Source organism: Peromyscus maniculatus, chromosome 12 (assembly GCF_049852395.1).
Source record: "Peromyscus maniculatus bairdii isolate BWxNUB_F1_BW_parent chromosome 12, HU_Pman_BW_mat_3.1, whole genome shotgun sequence".
NCBI lineage: Eukaryota > Metazoa > Chordata > Mammalia > Rodentia > Cricetidae > Peromyscus > Peromyscus maniculatus.
The window spans coordinates 15,815,320-15,836,100 of NC_134863.1; the positions used below are offsets into that span (position 1 = coordinate 15,815,320).

Here is a 20,781-nt window from a genome sequence, read left to right on the forward strand (position 1 = left end):
TGAGGGGCAGCCAGACTTAGGAGTGACAGGTCCACTAGCAGGTGAGTAAGTGGTCCATCCCAGGAAGAGACTTGCCCTAAATTCACGAGAGGGAATCATTCCATGGCAGGGCTGCTTCCAGAGAGGGAAGGCTCCCTGAAGGGAGGTTATACTATCTGTGCAATTTGGTGGAGTCGTCTGCTCTGGACTCGGGTCATGAGATTCATCCCTGGCTTTGTATCCTAGACTGCTGATGGGTAGCAGATTGTTCTGTGGTTCAGACCTGGACTGACTTTGGCACCTTGATTTCTGAGTACCTGTGCGACTTAGATTTGCCAACTTGATACAGACTAGAGACACCTGGGAAGAAGGATCCTCGGTTGAAGAATTGCCTCCATCGGATTGGCCTGAGAGCATGTCTGTGCAACATTTTCTTGAGTGCTAATTGGTGTGGGAGGGCCCAGTCCACTGTGGGTGGTGCCATCCCTTGGCAGGTTGGCCTGGAGTGTCTAAGGGCAGCTGACCATGACCGTGGCTACAGTCTGGTAATCGGTATTCCTCCATGCTTTTGGCTTCCAGGTTCCTGCCTAATCTCTTGCCCTGACTTCTCCAGATGATGACCAGCTCTAACCTGTGAGATGTAGTTAACCCTTTCTTCCCCAGTTGGCTTTAGGCCAGTGTCTTACCGCAGCAGCAGAGAAGCAAAGTCGGATGAAAGCTCTAGCCGTAAAGGGATTGGGCCAGGAAAACTGGCTGTGACTGCTGTGTGTTCTGTGATGGATTTAGGAGCTCAGGGAGGCCCAGAAAGTTGGCTAGAAGTTGGGAATACCAAGGACCATAAAGTGAAGGTGTTCCAGGAACATCCGCTTCCTCGTGTGTAAAGCGGGTGTGGTGATGGGGACGACACTGAGGTGGTTGATTCCATTCCATTGGGGCTGGAGATCGAAGACCTTTGCTGTAGGAAGGCACTTCATGTTCATAAAATCCTAGAGAAGTACACCGTGTTCCGATTACATGAACGTACCAAAGAGCTGGGGAGGACCGTGAGCTGGACAGATGCACACAGGCTTGTGAGATGTACAGAAGCTGCCCAGGGGACCGTCTATCTGGGAGAGGACTTTGATAGCCACTGACTAAGGCGGGACAGTGACACCGGCCGGGACGATGACTGTATAGACTCTGGTGTCACAGTTAAGAGTCCATGTAAAGTGTCCGGCTCATTGGTACATGTTCTCTTTCTTGTCCACATCTTTCTCTTGGCTGCGTGGGTAGACCTGAGAGACCCCAAAGGTGACACTCTTGGTTTATAACTGTGAGAAGGACGAAACTGTTGTGGTCTCGCTCCAGGAGGATGTCAGGGCTCTGACGGCACTCCTGGGCTTTCCAGGTATTCCTGTTACTTCATAGTGAGACCTCAATGGTTCACCTTACTTCATAGGTCAGGGGCACGATGCCACTGGGAACCTGGCCCTACTTGAGGATGCTGCATGGCTGAGGAAGCGCCTCTGAAAAACAAAGTGCATCCTTTTCCCCCTTTCTCTTTGTGGTCCCTGTTGTCCTCCTCATGCTGAGCCCCCTCACAGGCAGGTGGTCTGTGTTACTCCACTCCTCTCTTTCCTTTTATTGTAGGGAGCTACTCCATGGGCCTTGTCGGTGGCTGGCGCCACACTTTTCCCAGGTGTTGGAATCTTCTCCCTGGCCCCAATGCAGACAGCACCATCTCATTCCCACAGTGTTATGTCTTCTGCCCATTCTCACCTGCCTTTCTTGGGAGGATATTGCATCCCCTTGCTCTCGGTCACACTGTTGGTTAGTCAGAGTAAGACGCTACAGAGGATGTGCCCTTTGAAGAAGATTGACAGTCTGTTGGTGGAGCAGTAAAAACACTCGTTGACCCTATCCTCTTCTCTGTCATTCCAGAGACTTGGTACAGATGCAGAAAGTATCATTTTTGCCTGGGTAGGAGGTTCTGGTCAGCACAGGAAACAGACTTGCAAGCCGAAATTGGGCCAGCATTGAAGTTGTGTTATGAGTGTGTATATGGAAGCGTGTGGAAGAGGTTGCCCAGTAGTTGAGAGAGTCCGTTAGTACTGTAGCTTAGTGGTGGTGTGGCCGTGTGGCGTGTTAGGGCAGGGAGAGGGAGAGACACTGAGAGAGATGGAGGTTTTCCAAACATGGATGTGGATCCTACTTATTCAGAACCTTCCTCACTTGTTAATAACCATGTTATAAGCATGTTGCCCCTTCGAATTTGCCCTCCCCCTCGCCATGGCCACACTTGTCTCTGACAGTCACGTGCTTTAGTGTTGGGTTGGTGTAGCGTCTGGATTTGTCTTACATGCATTCCCCTTTCCGGCAGCCCTTCCATCCTAGCTCTGCCTCTCCTTCTAGGCTCACCTCTCCAGTTCACCTTCTCCCTCGTTCCCTCTCCGCTGGGCTTGGAGGGTTGGCTAGACCCGCATTGCCTTGGTTCCCTGAGACTCCAGAGCGCCTCCCCTCTGGGGTCCCCATATCTGGGCCACTCTTGTTTGCCTGGCACATTTTCTGCCGTTAGCGTTTCCCCTTGCTCCTCCACTTCCATTTAAAGCCCTCTGGAGAGGTCTGAGCGTCTCCTGCCAACAGCATTCCTTCTGGCTTACTGGAACCCCTCTTGGTATCCTGCTAGGAATCCAGCCATGAGTGGGCATCAGCAGCCTTTCTGCAGCCTCCTGTCTCCTCCAAGACTGTGTCCTCCGGCTGTGACAAGTGACGTGGTAGCCTCGTCTCACCTCCCCGGGCACCAGCAATCATGGTTTCCAGCATCTTCTCTCTGCTCCCTGGAGGGGGGGGGGGTGCTTTTCCTCTTCTGTTCAGACCCGCAGGCCATGCCGTCTGCTGGGTACCTGTGTGTAGCAGTCACAAGTTACTTGTGAAGCAACCACGTGCTAGCTTTCTTCAGGAGGAAGTCAGAGTTGTCTTTTAGAAATGCTTGGACAATAACAAAGACTTCTACTTCCCGACGCAAACGTGTATGGCCTCGTCAGAAGAAAATGGAAGAGAACCATTTGTGAATAGAGCTGACTCTCTGCTGCTCTGCCCAGCGTAGGCTCTGCGGGGCCTCAATTCTGCTGTGATTAAGAGCCCTTGAGGAAGCATTTTTCTTTCCACGCCTGCCTGGCTTCCCGCCTTCTCCCTCACCGTCTTCCCCGGTTAGGGATCAGGTACTCTACTCCACACACCTTAGTCTTGCCGGCACCTGACCTTGCCCCCGTGCCCAAGGTTTCCCCTGTCCCTGCCAGTTACGCTCCTGCTTGATGCTGCCCTCTCTCCACCTCCCCCGCCGCCATCCGCCATCATCCGCCATCCCCGTTCCGGAAATAGCATTGCTGGGTTGCATGCCTGTGTGTATTAGCACGTCTCCTTGCAGCCCCGAGGGACTGCCCCTTCCTTCTGTCTGGTAAATGCCTGCTCATCCCTCAAAGCGCAGCACAGATGTATCCCCCTCCCTGAGTGTCTTCTAACTCCCCCAGGAAGGAATGAAGGCCAAAACAAACCCCAAGAAGTTTTATTATGTGTTGTATTTCTCTGTAATAAAAAGTAGTGCCACATGCTCACAATAGAAAAATTAAAAAACAGAGCCGTATAAAGAGAACGAAAATCACTCATACCTTCAGGTTCTAGGCACAAGCACTGTTTATGCGTCTAATATTCTTTTGTGAGTCCATGCGTTTATTGCTTTCTCTGCGTTGTGCTGGTTTCGGTCGTACTGGACGTGTGGTTTTATGTCTCGTCTCCGAGCGGGAGAGCATGAGCACCTTCTCATGGCGCGGGGGAGCCCTCCTGTACATGATAATGGCAGCTTTTGCCGTCACAGGAGAACTCGGTGATTTGTTTCCGACCACTGAACAGCACTGGGATGAATGTCCGTGCTGTTATTATTAGTCCTTCCTGTTTTCTAAGCTGGATTATTAGGGGGTTCACTTAGACACGGGAGAGGCAAGAACTGTTTTGACCCCTAATTTCAAGAGAAACTGATGGTCGCTGGAGAAAAGGTAGAAACATCTGGGAATGTACGAAGAGGAAACAAAAGCTACCTGTAGTTACTTGTAGTAACTAATATGAAAGTTGATGTTAATTGAGTCTGTGTGTCTCTTGTTTCTTTTACCCAGGGGCCGGAAGATACTGTCTATAAAGGGCCAGACTGAAAATATATTAGACTCTCTAGGAAAATATATTGGACTCTGGAGGGTATATTCTCTCTCTCTCTCTCTCTCTCTCTCTCTCTCTCTCTCTCTCTCTCTCTCCTTGTTTTCTCTCTGTCTCTGTCTCTCTCTGTCTCTGTTGTCTCTCTCTCTCTGTCTCTGCTTCTGTCTCTCTCTCTTGGCTCAGTGTCGCCCTGGCTGTCCTGGAGCTTGCTATGTAGACCAGGCTAGCCTCAGACTCTCAGAGATCTGCCCGCCTCCGCCTCCCCAGTGCTCCAGTTCTGCACCCCGCCCCCTGGCTTCCTCCTCCTCCTCCTTCTCTTTCGATCTTTCTCCTCTGTTCTTTTTAAAATGTACTAACTATTCTTGGGGGAGCAGATCTATAAATACTGTTTGTGGATCTTGTTCTCAAACATGGGGCTGTTCGCGGTACTGCGAATGGGGGCTGGGGACACCGTTCCCTCCTGGGGCATCTTGAGGGCTTCTCTTTAGAGAACTCCACTCAGGTGAAGTCAGGATTTTTGCTTGACTGTGCAGTACAAGAGAATTTCAGGATGAGTCACTGAAGTAGAGTTGGATTTCATTAAGAGATTTTTGACATAGATTCAAGCAGGGGTGTTAGAACACACCCAAGTGTGGGTGTGTGCTTCTCAAGACAGCCATTTAAGCGTCTTGGGAATAGCTGTGCTATGGCTGCTGGTTTCTAGGAGACCCCTTTTCTATCCTTCATCTTTCCCTTTTCATTTTTATTTATTTATTTAATTTTTGGGAAATGCGATCACAGGGGGGAGCCTTGGGTAGGATTACTACCTGAATCCATGTGTTATAAAGGTTACACAAGGGGATTCAGATTAAGGCTGGTCTTTTACTGAAAATGGAATTTATAGTCACACTTGAGTGTGACTAGAGTCCTAGAAAATGAGAGGTATACAGCTGGGAAAAGAGACAGGCCAAACTTGACTGTAAACGCTTCGCCCATAAGCATGGCTGACTGCTATTTTAATATCTCGGAGATAGCTCTGTATGAAGAAAGTGTGTCTCTGTGCTGTCAGTGCCACAGCAGACTTGGCTAAGTTTTGACTTTGAACTGGCCAGAGGTGAACAGACTTCTGGCTGATGGGCTCTTGTCTCCGTCTTTCTCTCTTGCCTCAGGACGATTCTGTACTTACTGTTTCGTAATTGTTCTCTTTCACAATTGAGCTACGTCACCTTTGTTCCTTAAGCTTATGTTCGCGCTGGCCAAGTATAATGAGTAGCTTCCTACAGGAATGGCTGCAGTGCCTCGGCCTCTGTCTGATACAGACCTTAAGGCACTTTTTATTGTGGGTATTTGCCCGGATGTCGCTTTTCTGTGTCTTGGGTATCTCTGGTTTTCCAGCCTGGCACATTCCCTGAGTCTAACTTAGTAGATGCTCAGCAAATCCATATAGGAAGCTGGCTTCAGGCTCCAAGTTGACCTCTGCTGAATGCTTGCATTCAGAGCTTTGCTGACAAGATCGGATTCTTGGGCTAGTGGACTAGCATCAGCTTGGGCCTGTTAGACATGCAGCCCCACGCCAGAATCTGCAACTTAACTTGTGCCTCAACTGCTTCATTTGCACGTTAGACTTGCAAAGTAGCTCTCCGGGCCTCACGTCCTTTCTGTTGGGCATTTACTTATTTACAGGTGTCTCTACCTCCTTCTCCTCAAGGATTAGAGCCTCCAGTGAATGGATTGCCTGTTTTCACTGGTTCAGGAATCCATCTGGAAGTCCTCACAGTTAGTTTCACAAGTGGTACCAACTGTCATCTTGCCTAGTGAACTATTTGGTGACTTCTGCTTTTGTTGTTGTTGTTGTTTTTGTGGTGGTGGTGGTGGTGGATGAAGTAGTCACTTAATTTGAGTGAACGTAGGGCTCTGTAAGGCTTGTAATTCCTTTTTTTTTTTTTTTCCAAGACAGGGTTTCTCTGTGTAGTTTTTTGGTGCCTTTCCTGGATCTCGCTCTGTAGACCAGGCTGGCTTCGAACTCACAGAGATCCGCCTGGCTCTGCCTCTCGAGTGCTGGGATTAAAGGCATGTACCACCACTGCCACCTGGCAGGCTTGCAATTCTTAAGCATTAGCGTTAGAGAATTCTAATTCAGCTCCAGCCCTGGTTTGATTCAGCATCTTTGGCCATTTAGAAGTGTGCCTTAGCATTTCTCCTCAGCTGGCTAAAGGACTGGCAGCCTCAGTCAGTGTTGTACAGGTAAGGAAAATGAGGTCTGAAGAGGTCCTTGGCATCCCAAGGTCACAAGTTTGAGCAGCAAGGCCAGAACTACATCACGTGCCGTTGCCTTTGGGTTCAGCTCGGAACACCCAATCTAGCCAGCTTGCTCATTGGTTTGGAAGAGGAGCCCTTATTTACTGTTCCAAGCCCGATGTATCAAAATGCTGCAGGTGACCTGGGTTGAGGCTGGAGAGGCTGGGGAGGCTCTACCTAGGTACCTTGTATGGCGCCTGAGTCCTCTCCTCATTGTCTTTGTGCAGTCATGAACAGCACCCTGAAGGGCAGGGGCAAGAGAAGCTGTGTTCTCCGCTGGTTTCTCTGTGGTTCCCCTTGCCCCCATGTCTGAGCCTTTAATGGGAACCCCAGACAACCTTTTGTTTCTGGTCCGTCATGTCTAGTCAGTAGCAAGGCAAATGGGATGCAGGCTGAGGCTTTGCAAAGGCATCCATCCCATGGAAGGGCTTACGGACCTCACTGGGGCCAAGGGTGTGATTAGCGCTTTGATTGTGTGGCAGGCCGGAATGGGGAACAGGAATAGAACTAATTACCGTGATAGCTGCCATTTATTGAGTGCTCTCTCTGCCTGCATCATTTCCCTTAATCCTGTAATAGCCGTGAGGGAGGGGATGAGGGGTGACTAGTGACTTCCTCAGTGGTAAGCTGGGAGGTGAACTCAGTTCTGCTTGAATTCAAAGTCATGATACCCTGCTTCTCCAGGGATTTAACCAGAAAACCCGTGGAGAGGGATTGAACTCAGAGTCTAGTGACGTGGTCAGAGATGTCAGAGTACAGTGAAGTAATAATGGATGCTGTTCAGTGGAGGTGTTTAAGCCCAGCCATGGTGGGGACTGACTGAGCATGGGTCATTTTATTGGACAGTCAGTTCATAGAGCAATATTAGGGGAAATTGTATAGGCAGGACATGAGCGAAGTATGGAAGTATTTTGTTTAGATGATCCCGAGAGCTGTGCTGTTAACAGTTCCTGGTTACCTGCGATGTACCACGCACCTTTGGGTTCGTAGTGTTCCAGATGTTGAACTTTAACACATGGAGCCTCCTGCTCAGGAAGGCATGGAGAACATTTTTCCAACGTAAGATGATAAGCTGTCCAGTGCCAGAGAGTATCAGGAAAGTGTGAGCACACGCACGTGTGCATGCATGCGTGCGTGCGTACCTAAGTTCAATGAGGAGGGAGTTTATTGTAATTTTTTTTTTTTTAGCATTGCACATGACTTGGATTTTGAAGGCTGTATGGCACTATAGTTGAGGTTGTCCGGTAATGTCATTGAATCACTATACTTGGCTGGCCCATGTGAAGACCCTTGCCGAGTGAATTTCCCCCTTCTTCCCAGAGTTGACAGGGTGCTGTTCAACCATCCTTGCTGATGGTGAGAGAGAGGCGGGGCGGGGGGGGGGGGGGGGAGAGAAAGAGAGACAGAGACAGAGAGACACAGAGACACACAGAGAGAGAGAGACAGAAAGAGAGACAGAGACAGAGAGACACAGCGACAGAGACACACACACACACACACAGAGAGAGAGAGAGAGAGAGAGAGAGAGAGAGAGAGAGAGACAGCGAGAGACAGCGAGAGAGCGCGAGCAGGCTTACCCCTTCCTAGTTCATCAGGCATTTCCCATATGGTTGCTGTGGGTGGAGCAGTGGGGGCTGACCTCCAAGGAGGAGTAAGCATCAGCTTGAGGGAGAGCTTGGCCAGGACCTTCTGGCAGGGGGACCGCGTAGGTAAGCTAAATACATCCAGCTGGTGAACAGCTCTAAGATGGACTGGTGGCTGCTCAGCTGTTAGGTGAACCCAGGTGCTCATGGGTGTGGATTTGGGGAACTGATACAAGGGAAGTCTGTGAGAACCATGCTCTGAGGTTTGAAGAGGGGTTTGCCCATGGCGGCTGCCTTACCTTCTTGCTGTTCTTAGACGATGCCTTTCCTTTCCATCACTTTTGGTTGCGGGGGGGGGGGGGGGGGGGGGGGGCACGGGGAGACTTGTCTGTTTGAGTCAGAGCTTTGGAATTTGTCAGTATCTCACAGTTTTTGGCCTTGAGAAAGATGATTCTACTCTCTGCTGTAAAATGAAGGGTACCCGTTCTTACCGTCTGGGACATGGGATGCAGGGATGCGGGGGAAAAACATGCATCAGAAATCATGTTGAGGCCTCTGAAGTGGCTCAGACGGTCAGATGTTTGCTGTGCAGGCATGGCAGCCTGGGTTCTATCCCCAGAACCTTCGCAGACAAAAAGCTCATGTGGTCCTGCACTCTGGTTTGAGATCAGCCCTGGGGAGGCACGGACGTGTGGCTCCCTGAACCATGTCACAGACAGCGTGGCCTACTTGGTGAGTTCGAGGCCAGTGAGAAACCCTGTCTCAAACATGGATGCCAACTAAGAAAGACCCCTGAGGTGGTCCTCTGGCCTCTACCCGCACACGTACACATACACATGACAAGGCACCACATGCTTGTGAAGCATCCACGTGGAGCCGGGAGTTGTGGCACACACAGTCAAACTGGACCTAGGAAGCTGAGGTGTGGATCAGAGCCACGAGCATTCATCTCTTTTCATGGCACCCCTCCCCCCTCCCCCCCATGTTGCTGGCTTTGGGTCTCACTCAATAATTCCTGATTATAGAAAGCCGTCTTTTCCTCGCAGGTTCAGACCATTTCTGTTGGTTCAGGTCAAGCCTCTGGATGATTTCTGGGGGCTCACGGGTGCTCCAGCGGGCAGTGTGGCTTTCTCCCATCCTGTCACAGACTGGATCCCTTTTTACCTGGTGCTGTCTCGCCCGCACGCTGCTGGAGGTCAGAGTTCAGGTCTGCCTCACTGCGACCGACCGCTTGCCCCCGGGCCCTGAGCACATCCCGGGCCGGGCGGGCGTACAGTAAGTTCTTTGCAAAGGGCCCTGGTGGGAATATGCAACAGCAAGAGGCTGGGCTGATGGCTGCCGAGCATTCCTTGGGCCTCAGAAACCTGGGAGGAGAGGTAAAGATGGTTTAGGAATGGATGTCAGGCCTGCGGGTACCATTTCCTCATTCAGGGTGCAGGCTGTGACTGCCTGGAGCTGCAGATCCTTGAGATTTACCACCTCAGGCCTAAATCTGCCTCCTTTAATTACCTCCTTTCCAGGGAACAGGAGTCCTTGTCGTCTGCCCTGAAGTTGCTAAATATAGCTCCAACCTCCAGGCCTTGTGCGCTTCTGGGCCACAGCTCTGCAGTCTCTGCTTGCTGTTGATTCCCGGCTTTCCTCAGGGATGCTTCACATTTTCAGGCTTGCATTGGGGACACCTTTGTGTTTTGAAGCCAGCCAAGAGAGTTGAAGGGCAAAGAGTGTCTAAAACTGTGCTGGAAGATGACAAGTTTGGGGAGCACACGGGAAGGGGGGGCCTTTTAAATGACGGCCAGGTGGCATGTGTGGACCCCATTGTCATTGAGTGTTCTCAGAAGATTGACATTTTGTTAGCATTTTCCTAGAAAAGCCCCTTTTCTTCCCTTCCTTCCTTCCTTCCTTCCTTCCTTCCTTCCTTCCTTCCTTCCTTCCTTCCTTCCTTCCTTCCTTCCTTCCTCTTTTTGCTTAACTCTCAGCCATGGTATTTTAAAATATTATTAAACATATTAAGTAAAATAAATATTAAACACATTTAAACAGCAAGTATTTTTAAACATTTACTTCTTTAGCGTGTGTGTGTGTGTGTGTGTGTGTGTGTGTGTGTGTGTGTAGGTGTGTGTGTGGTGTGCATATGGAGGTGACGACAACTTTTGGGAGTCAGTTCTGTCCTACTATATGTGTTCTGGGAATCCCACTCAGGCCGGCGGGTTTGGTGGCTACCTTCCCCCCAGAGCCTTCTTGCCAGCCCAAGCAGTTTCTCTTCACCTGGAGATACTTTTGTCTCTGTCTCCTTGTCTTTTTTCTTTTCTTTTTTTCCCCTGAGACAGGGTGTCAACATAGCTCTGGCTGTTCTGGAACTCACCATGTAGACCAGGCTGGTCTCGAACTCACAGAGATCCACCTGCCTCTGCCTCCCGAGTGCTGGGATTAAAGACACATGCCATCGTGCCTGCCTCATTTTTGCCTTTCATGCCCGTAATTTAAAATACAAACACAATCCAGAAGTGTTTATAATAAAATAAAGATTTCTTGTCCTCGTTCTTCCCAACACAATCCCATCCCCAATCATCAACCAGTTGTACCAACTTTTGTTTAATCCGTCTTGTGTTTACTGTCATGTCTGGGAAAAACATGTTTCCATCGTTCTTTCTTGAGTTACTGGTTTAAAATATGCCCATTGAATTTGTTCTGGGACATACGAGGATTAGCTCATTTATAGCCACTTCACATGTCAATTCCCGTAGTCCTTGGCCAGTAGCGTAGACTGTGTTTTAACTGTTTGTTTTCATTACAAGTTTATGTCATCTGCAGAATGGAGATTGCTGAGTCAGCCCTCATCATGTCTTCACATAGCCTTTTGGCATTTCCTTCAACTTTCATCCTCTGGTTTACCCTTGAACTTGTCAGTAATGATTTCAGCTACGTTTGCCATCTTACAGGGTTATAATGAATTGCGTATGCACCTCTATGTAGTTCCCAGCAACATCGAAGGCTTCTGTGCTCCGTCTGTGGTTGGCGCCAAGCTGAAAACAGTGCATGTACATTATGATCTCGGTGACATTGCTGCATACAAGCGTAGCTCATGTGAGGCCCCATCTCCTTCTTAGGGTTCTGAGGTCATGACCTTGGAGCCACTGACAGGGAGCTAACATTTTCCTTACATCAAAATCCAACTTTCCTCTAGTTCTTCACAATCACCCCAGATCTTGATTTTAATCCTACAGTGAACCTCTTGGTTTTTATGATGTCTTTATTTTCCTGGAGTTTGAGGTTTGTTTCTCTTGCTGGGGAAAGGAAACTAACCACGCTGCACCACATCCTTTATGTCTTTTGTCTGCCTCATGATTTCTTCGTCCTGTACCACCCACTTATTCTCTTCCACTGGACAAGTTTTGCATATTTGGGCATGCTTTCTTATGGCTGATGAATTCCTCCCCTGGAGACTCCTATTATCTCCTGATGTGTGACGATTCTTGGGGAGCCCTGTACAGCTGTCCATTCACTTCAGATGGTGCTGATGGCAGACCAGAGACGTAATTCCACCCAAATTGAGATTGGTGAAGCCCTGAGTTTGTTGGAGTTGCTTACAGGATCATGCGTGACTGACAGGTAGCAGCTTCGCTGGCATCCCATCATGGAAAAGCTCACAGAAGCTCATCCAAGGAGCTTCCTGTCCAGCTTGTAGGCACCTCTTCCAGAGAGTCTCCTGTTCCCTAGGGATTGTTTACTGTTTATATAACCTTGCCCGTGGCCTTCTGAATCTGCCAATAGTCTTAGAAATCGCAGCCTTGTACGTTTCCGCTAGCCCCGTGACTCCTGAGTTCTCCTGACTTTTAACAACATCTCTCTTCCTGCCAGTAGGGAATGTTTCAATTCTGAAGAAGTAGCCTACAACATCCTTTTCTCTAGGAAAAAGAAACAGACTGACTTACACTGTGAGGGTTCTGTTCACACCATACTATCTTTTATTTGAGCACCTGTCTTATTGTAGACTCATATTTCTGGACTGTCATTGAGGTATCCTTCCGGGGCTCTTGAGTTGTGTCATTATTTTTCAAGAGAAGATATACTAAAATAGTGTTCTCTGTTTTTCTCAATCTTGGTTTTATTAAGCAGTTTCATCTGCTCCTCACCCCCTCCTGTGGTACTCATAACTTTCCCAGCTTAACTTAGAGTTCTCGGGTATTTATAGTGGCCGTTCACCTGCTGCACGGAGTGGATGGATGTGCCGCTTCTGCACACTGTTGAATAAGGGTGCTTGTTTATCGATCACATTATTGTGGACATCTCTGTATGGAGAACGCCTCTTTTTGCTTTATTCCCGGTGGGTGCCAGTGCCATCGTGTTTGGGTACCACTCTCGCTCACAGTACTTGTGATGGGCTTTAGTGGATCATATGGCATTTCTCACTTAAGAATTTTGGTTTTGAAAGGAACTGTAGTATCTGGGAGAAGAGTCGCATCTCTTGGTGGCCTCAGGGAAATACATTATGACTTATATTGGTCTTGGTGCTGCCTGGGTATTCATACACCAGGAATTAGGCCCAGAATTATTCTTTCACCCTCAATTTTGTGGTCAGCTGTATCACAACACTGACACCTCCTATCTGATCACCACCCGTAATTACTACAATTCTTTCCCCGCAGTGACTTCTGGGAAAATGAGACTCTTTCTTAAAAAGCAAAGAAGACGTCTCTGCAGAACATTGTACATAGTTGGCAGCTGCTTATGGACTTGGTATAAGCAGGAAGGGACTTAAGGACTGGGTGGTATTCAAGCAAACAGACTGCTGTGGAGAAAGCTATCGTCCGGGGAAGCATATGCTTTGCTGTATGACGGAAGCTTAGTGTTCTGTTGCCTTGTGAAACTTCGTTAGGCGACTTTGACAGCTTGGTTACCAGAGAATGACATAACCGTGGAGAAATGAGCCTGTGTTAACTCATTGATGAGAACTGAACACACACTGAAGGACACACACCCAGTGGCACCGGGGGAAAAACTCTGGGCTTAGCGACTCACAGTCTGGTTATTTTAGATACTGGGTGACAATGTTGTGTTGGAGGTGATGAGGAGACACACAGAGCTAAAGTACAATAGCTTGGAGTGGCTGTGGTCCAACATGAGAAGGAGGGCCGGGATGGGAGATGGGCTTCAGTCCGCTCAGGGTTGGTCGGGCGTGTGTAGCAGAGCCAGCATGAGGCTTCCTGCCTCTCTGCCTCCATTGATCTCTTCCTCCGCCACCTCTTAGGATTTTAAAATGTGTGCAGCTTAATTTCTCTGTGTGAACTGTGCTTTATGAAGGTAGAAATCGGAACTTTTTCATCTAGAAAGATGTGGCGCATTTAATGGAGAGCCAACGTTTGCCTGGGATGGCCTCAGGAGGACTTTAATCCGAGACATGAGGAATAGTTTCCGAGATCAGGGCAAGTGGCAGGAAGGGCTCGTTCTTAATTGCTGCTGTTTTTAATGTTTAGGGAATTTGGGGTTTACTTTGACCAGGATGCCCGTATTCTCCACATCACACATTCCATGGCTACAAAATAGGGTGGCAGTTGGTACGCGGTAGTGACTCCTCTGCTCTGATTTTTTTTTTAACTTTGTGGTTCTTCTGCATTAGGTCCCATGTCCAAGATAACTTAGAAGTAAAAAGTAAGCAAAAAAAGACCTTGCTGAATCAGTTGCAGCATCACCTGCCTCAGTCTGAGTGGGAAGTAGGTCAGAGCTCGGCAGACTGGAGAGTGTGGTGAGCTCCAGCTGTGAGCCCTGCCCTTTGTAGACACCTGCCTCAGGAATGACAGTGGGAAGCTGAGAAGGGCAGGCCTGTGGATTTAGGTGCTGGGGGCAAGGAGTGGTTGGGGATTGGTAGAAGGAGCCCTTTGGGGTTGCCGGGGCCTGGTGGAGAAGAGGAGAGTTGCAGATCTCTCCTGAGTGCTTCTCTCGTGTGGGCTGTGGGTTCAGGCACGTTTCTTGTCTCAAGAGCCGTGGGACCCCGGATGTTAAAGAGAATGGGCTTGAGGCATGGAGCTCTCTGGCTGTGTGTGGTTCTGTGACTGGGAAGGGAGGAGAGAATTGATGTTGGCTTGATAAAATTGTGCCCTGCTCTCTTGTAGATCCTGGGGAGAATGAGGGCAGGCAGAGCCCAGGGCTTCCCGGTGCTTCCAGCTTATGGGTAAAGCTAGATAGGAACCAGGTAAGGAGATACATATTTCAGATCTAGTGAATGTGCTAAGCAGAAGAACGCAGCTGTTTTAGCAGCCAGGGAGAGACAGTGGCTTGTCTGTGTTTGCACATTCTACTCTGGGACAGTGGGTGTGGACGCACTGGGCTGAGGAAGCCAAGGAGCGCAGTGCTGGGATTTTTGGGATTATAGTTTCTCCTGAACCATAAGATGTACCAGCTGTATGGCTTGAGCAAGTCACCTCCCTGTCATAGTGACATCACTATATGATGGAGGTGAAGTGGTTCAGTACCCACTTTTTTAAAAAAACAACAGCCTTCAGTTATCTGTGCACAAGGAACTGTTTTTAGGACAGCTTTGGTTACTTTTCAAAGGGAGATTTTTATATTTATTTATTGCCTTCTGTGTGCTTGGAGGAAACAACTGTTTCCGTTGGTTGTTTTTATTCCTGGAACGAGGGCAAACATGACGATCCCTCTTGCTTGCCTTGAGAGAGTTAGGTTTTGATTAGCAATGACAGAAGAGGACCTTTGGAAGTGTTAAGCAGAGAGCTGGCTCTCTGGTTGTAGCTTTGAAAGGAGGCGAGGATAGGCAAGCGGGACCCTGGTCCCTCCCTGGTCAGGAGGTGAACTGAGTAACTGGGAGAGCCCCGGGTCAAACGGGGTCTGACGTCACAGTTGTGTGCATGGGGCAGTTGAGGGGTACATCTTTTTGCAGACTCATGCTGTGCCAGGCTGCTGCTGAGCAAGGAGGCACAGGAGGTACTGAATCAGCCTAGCATCTGCACAGCCGAGAGCCCTGGATGCTGGGAGTTAAGCACTCTGCCTGAAGGAGCAATCCACCCACAGTTAATCTGCACTCGACTTGGTAGACGTGCTGTCGTCTACATAGACAGAGATGGTACTGAGTTGAGTGCCTATCATACCCTGTACTGATGATCACCAGTTCTGCTGGGGGGGAAACTTTCTTGCTGGTGTGTGGAAGATCAAGGGGTCCTAGGGAAGGGGCTGGGAAAACTAGGCTGGTGTTAGCATACTTTGTAGTCACAGGATAGAAGGTTTTTTTCTTTGCTTATTTTAAGACAGTGTGTAAGGAAATGCGTTAATATTTTAGTGACATGCGTTGCCCTGTGTCCGTGTCCTGGTTAGCTTCTTCATTCTTGGTTTTCTCTCATGGTGGCATCAGTATGATAATTGATGTTGACCCGAGGAACAGAGAAGATGGTTGTGAGGGTTTCACGGAGTTGGTGATGCTCGAGTTGGGTTTTGTGAAAAGAATAGGAGTTTGGTAAATCCAGGAAGAAGGGAGATCAGGCAAGAAACAAAAGTGAAGCGAGCCTTTGGGATTTGGAGCTCGGGTAGTTTTGAGTGTAGTAGTACCCGCCGAGAAAGCATCGGAGAAAGAAAGAAAAACACCGGATCCGTTTTATCCTTTTCAAAGGTTAGGGAAAAGATAGAGAGGTTTATTTTTTTTTAATTATTTTTATTAAAAAAACCCATCTATGATACATACAGTGTCAGGCGGTTTGTAAGTGTAAGTGTTTTTCCTAATCGTGTAACAACCCACGAGGTAGGAATTTTCATCCTTCATTCATCTTCCAGGTTAGGAGCTCAGAACCGGGACCAGGTCACACAATGACAGACCTGGTACTTGAGCTCAGGTTTGTCGCCTGCCAAGCCTGACTGTTCTACACCAGTAAGACCCCGTTGCCTCCCGATCCCATCCATTTGTATGACATTCGTGAGAAACAAGCCTTTTCCTTGCACAGAAGCATGAGTGCTAAGAGGAACTGGAGGTGTCTTTACTTTTTTTTTTTTTTACAAAATGGGGTCGAAAGTTCTTGCCTCAAACGCTGGCAGTGCTCAGGGAAAAGGAATCGTCAGATCCAAAGCTTGCCAGTGTTTGCCGCAAGGCTGCTCCTGAGAGCGTGGATGGTTCAGTCTGTCTGTCTGCTCTGCCCCTGAGACTTTCCTTCTCCTGAGACAACATCCTGCTGATGACAGAGGGAATGTGCTGCTGATCATATGGATGGTGGGTGTTTCTGGTTTGTAACAGGACTTTTTTTTGGCATACGTCAATGGCATGGTTCCTGGTAAAGATTTAGCCTCTCCTATAACTTCGTTATAGGGAGAGAATACTGATTGTGTGCTGTCCACACGCTCTTTAATTTCTTGCTGTGCATCCGTAGGTGGGTGATCTACTATGCTCCTACCCCTAACAATAAAAGCCAGGGTACAAAGAGAGGCAGCATAGTGCTGTGATGAAGAACACAGGGTCACATCGTCTGGCTTTGGTCCTCAGCTCTGCCGCTGTCTACTACTGTATCTACTTTTGCTGTATCAGTTTCCACACCTGTAGGGTGGGCACAGTGATAAAGGCAGCCACTTCACCAGGCTGCGGGGACGGTGGAATGAACTAGTCTTTCTAACATGTGTAGGAAACTGCCTGGCATATACCAAATACCACGTATGTGTTAACAAAGTTTCATGGACAGACCCCGCCTTCTACTGCAAGGACAGATCGGGGGTGGTCCATCTGTGTCCAGCACCTTAAGTTATTAGGCCCTAAGCCTTGCATGCTAGTGTGAGAGTATTGAAGGAAGATTTATGGTCAAGGCTGTTGCTGGTGACTCTGGTCAGTAAAATCAGCCTGTCAGTCATCTTATTTTTTGTCCCTGTTTGGTGAATTTGCCTTTAAGAAGTTTTCATTTTAGTGCTACATCCTCTCTAGTGTAGAAACTGCTTCAGTGTGTCCTGTATAGTATGGATTCGAGTGAAGGCATCTGTGAATTTATGTGCACCACTTGCATGCAGGTGCCCTTGGATGCCAGAAGAAGGCATTGGATCTCCTATAACTGGAGTTACAGGCAGTTGGGAGCTGCCATGTGGGTGCTGGGAACTGAAGCAGGGTCCCTTGCAAGAACTGTGAGCACTTTTTTTTTTTTTTTTTTTTTTTTTTTTTTTTCCGAGACAGGGTTTCTTTTTGTAGTTTTTGGTGCCTGTCCTGGATCTCGCTCTATAGACCAGGCTGACCTCGAACTCACAGAGATCCTCCTGGCTCTGCCTCCTGAGTGCTGGGATTAAAGGCGCGCGCCACCACCGCCCGGCCCGCCGTGAGCACTCTTGAGTGTTGAGTCACATCTCCAGTTCCCTGTGGTGTGTGTTTGGGAAAGGGAGATACTCTGGCTTCTGTGCTGGCTTTCAGTAGCCCTTCTGCACTGTCACATTTCACACGAGCTTCCCAGGGAGCCTGTACGACACGCCGAGTGGAGTGTGTAGTAAGGAAAATTGAAACTCACGAAGAAGTAAAGTCACCTGCCTGAGATCTATGTGAAGAGTCGTTCCTCTGACTAGTATGTGACAGAATTGTTGTAAACCCCCCTCTGCTTTCCCAAAGAGATTGACAACATTTGTCATTTTTAAAAGAAGAAGGAATGGAAATTGTGCGGCTAAATGTTAACATTAAGCTATATCAAGGCTTTCTTCTTAATAGAACCTAAGACTCATACTTAAAGTACAGTCGATTGAGGGAAGAAACTTGGAATTTCTCAATGAAATGACGGTGTAGCTCTTCTACCCATTCTTCCACGCATCTGTCTATCTGTGCACTTCATCATAGTTAAGAAAACGCAGTGTGCCATGCCGGGTACCATGCTGAGCCCCGACTCATCCATGTTAATCAGAATGACATGTAGCAGTGGAGGATTCAGAATGTGGATACCTTGCATTGACATGTGTGGTCAATGCCAAAGTCTTATCAGGTTTCCAAAGCTTAGCACAAAAATGATGTAAAATATCTTTTTAATAACTTTTATTATTCTGGTTACTTTTTCAAATGGTATTTGGATACTTCGTGTTAAATGAAATATGCTGTTGAAATCGATCTGTTACTTTTCAAAAATGTGACCACCAGGAAGTACACAATGATGTGGGTGGCGCACACTGCTTCTTGAGGACAAGGCTAGTCTAGAAGTCTGGAAGGAGAGACGCGAAGTCTGGGGATGCCAGTCTCTGAGCTTGGGCTCTCCCTCCGACTTTACATGTGCCTGTACACCCTTCTTTCTTTCTGCCCTAACCCGTTCAGTCCAGTGAGAGGTGTTCCACTCCAGGACGCCAACTCCAGGCCTTTTCAACTCCGTTCTTCCTGGCCTCATTGGTACAGTTACCTTGACCGGCCGGTATCCTTGGCATGCCTTAGCTCTCTAGCCGTTCTTCATGATTTCCTTGCTGGCTTCTGCCCCTCTCACATGCCACAGAGGTAGTAGGGCTTACAGAACGTGGTCTTGGATTGTCTTTGTACCTTTGTGTTCCCGCCACGGTCCTGGAGGTTCTCTGGTTCGGAGCTCAAGACCTGTAGGCCTGTGCATGTGATTGATTCTGAGACGTTCCACTTGGAAATGTTTAGAGACCCGAGACTCTGAAAGTCGTTGTCACTCCGGAAAGCAGCTCACCATCTATGTGCTGAGTCACCGGAGCCTAAGAAACGGGGACTCTGGATACTTCTCCCGTCCGTCCCCTGTCTTCAGATTGTATTATGTCAGCTGTGGTCGCTGCCCCTCCACACTCCTTCCTGTAAGCCTTCAGTGTCCCTCCCGAGTCCAGGCTTTCTCTTACTCAGCGTGCTCAGCCGGCCCTCTTTTCCTGTGCCCACCCTTTCTGATCGTGTTCTCTGTGCCTCGAGAGTGGAGCTGTAGACTCAGAAATCTGTTCATGTTTGTCTCTGTTTTTCACATTCTCGATTGCTTCACCCGGGGTTAAATCCCAAATCTTTTTTTTTTTGCATCTGTTGAAGGGGAGAGGCGGCAGGCGGCAGCTGTGTGTTCAGGTGAGCACCTGGCTTCTCTGTAGTCTCCACTAACACTGTTTTCTTCTCAAGGGCCTGTGTGCCGCCAGGATTTCACTCTCATACCACCTTTGACCTTGCTTATCTTCACTTCCCCCATTTTAGGCTGTTTGTTGAACTTGGCCGTCTTTCCTTGAGGGAAAGGACCATTCTTTTCATTGCTGTATCTTTAGGTCCAAGATAGGTGTTGAGCAAGAAAATGCTCAAGAATAAAGGGTAGAGGTGTGGTGTTGTAGAACCAGTGGGAATTCTACCGGGTAGGAGTGTGACTGGGGAGGCGTCCTAGGAGAGATGACCCTTGAGCTGGTGGTACTGGGTGAGAGGGGACAGAGGAGTGTCTAGTGGCCATCTAGTCTACTGGGTTGTGTTATGTGGGGCACAAAGGTGTTGTAGAGACCCGTCTTCTTGTCAACAGTGTTCTCTTCACCGTAAACTAAGGATGGTCACCTTAGGGGTCTGTCTGGGCCAGTGCCTGCTCTTTGCCTGTGAGCTTGGTTATACAACTCAGGAGCGCACTCTCAGCACACAGCTGGCCTAGCAGGCGGGCGGGCAGGCTCTTCAGACCTTGCTGGGAGCTGCCTTGGAGGAAGGGAAGCCAGAAGGACTCCTTGCATTTGCCTCTAGTTCTCCTGTGGAGCTGCATTTTTTTTTTTTTCTGGTAGCAGAGAGGTGACCTCAGCAGCCTGAGACAGGAAACAGCAAAGTGAATCATCGCAGGCCCTAATGAGGTGCATGAGGGACCCCTTCCTGAGAGTGAGGGTCAGGTGAGGTCGCGCCTTGCCTGGGGTGAGTTTTGCTTTGGGGCTCCAGTTGGCACTGGAGCAGAGCTGAGCTAATTTTACCCACAGGAGCTGACTGCGCAGAAAGACAGGGCTTCTGACATTGGCCTTCTCATCTTGCTGTGCCCAGAGGTAGAGCCCTGCTATGTCTGGCCTGCTCCCCCCTTTCCAGTTAGATGTGTCTGTCAGGATATGTGCTTGTCGGGAAGCAGAATGGGGAGTGCTTTGGATTTGGTAGGATGCTGGGGAGGTGGACCCCTATCCTGCCCCTTTACCTTGTACAACAGGCACCTGGCTTTGGACAAGTTTTACAGGTGAATGAGTCTCAGTTTCTTCATTAAGTCCTTCATAAGATAGTATTTAAATCTGTGTCCTTCCTCCATTTCCACCCTTGGTGACATTCGTGAGTGACGCCGTGCTCACTATTGCTGGCGCTGATTCATTTGTACTGGTTCTGCGAGGAAGTTGTCATTTCTGTCCCTGTTCTACATATCGGGAAATGTGCACAGGGAGGCCAGGCCACCAGCGAGTCCTGACAGAGCTGTGAATTGAACCCGAGCCAGAGATTCCAGGGTGTACCCTCCTAGCCACTGGAGCTTGTAGCCTTGAAGCGCTAGGAGTTTTTGCTTCTCTTCTGGCCAGGACTTAGTGTTTTTCACCTGCATGCTGCGCGCGTCTGAGGCCTTAGGATCCACGCTGAGTGAGAAAGCAGGAAGAGACGTGAGCACAGGATCAGGGAGGGAATGCTGGGGCAGCCCACAGCTCCTAAGATGGCTCTTTTTAGTGTCTGAGACTTCAGGTGCTGGGCGAGAGGTGCCCCCGGTCATTGTCTCCGTTCATCTTCATAAGCCCTTCCGCAGTTGGCCTTTCTAATCATGCTCGCCCATCTTACAGATGTGAAAACAGAGGACCGGAGAAGCCATAGTCCTCAGTATACTTACTAGGTAGGTGCGCAGTT

General features: G+C 48.9%; 1 protein-coding gene across 14 annotated transcripts in view; it reads left to right on the plus strand.

The window, feature by feature from the left end:
- Lpp (LIM domain containing preferred translocation partner in lipoma) overlaps positions 1–20,781 on the plus strand; it is a 602,788-nt gene that overhangs the window by 22,464 nt on the left and 559,543 nt on the right. Inside the window, exon 1 of one of the 14 annotated variants that reach the window (XM_076548637.1) lies at positions 7,716–7,738. The exons of the other annotated variants lie outside the window; for them this stretch is intronic. The gene's annotated coding sequence lies outside the window, so the exon portion shown is untranslated. Of the gene's footprint in view, positions 1–7,715; positions 7,739–20,781 lie in introns of those variants that run through there. 14 annotated transcript variants of the gene reach the window in all.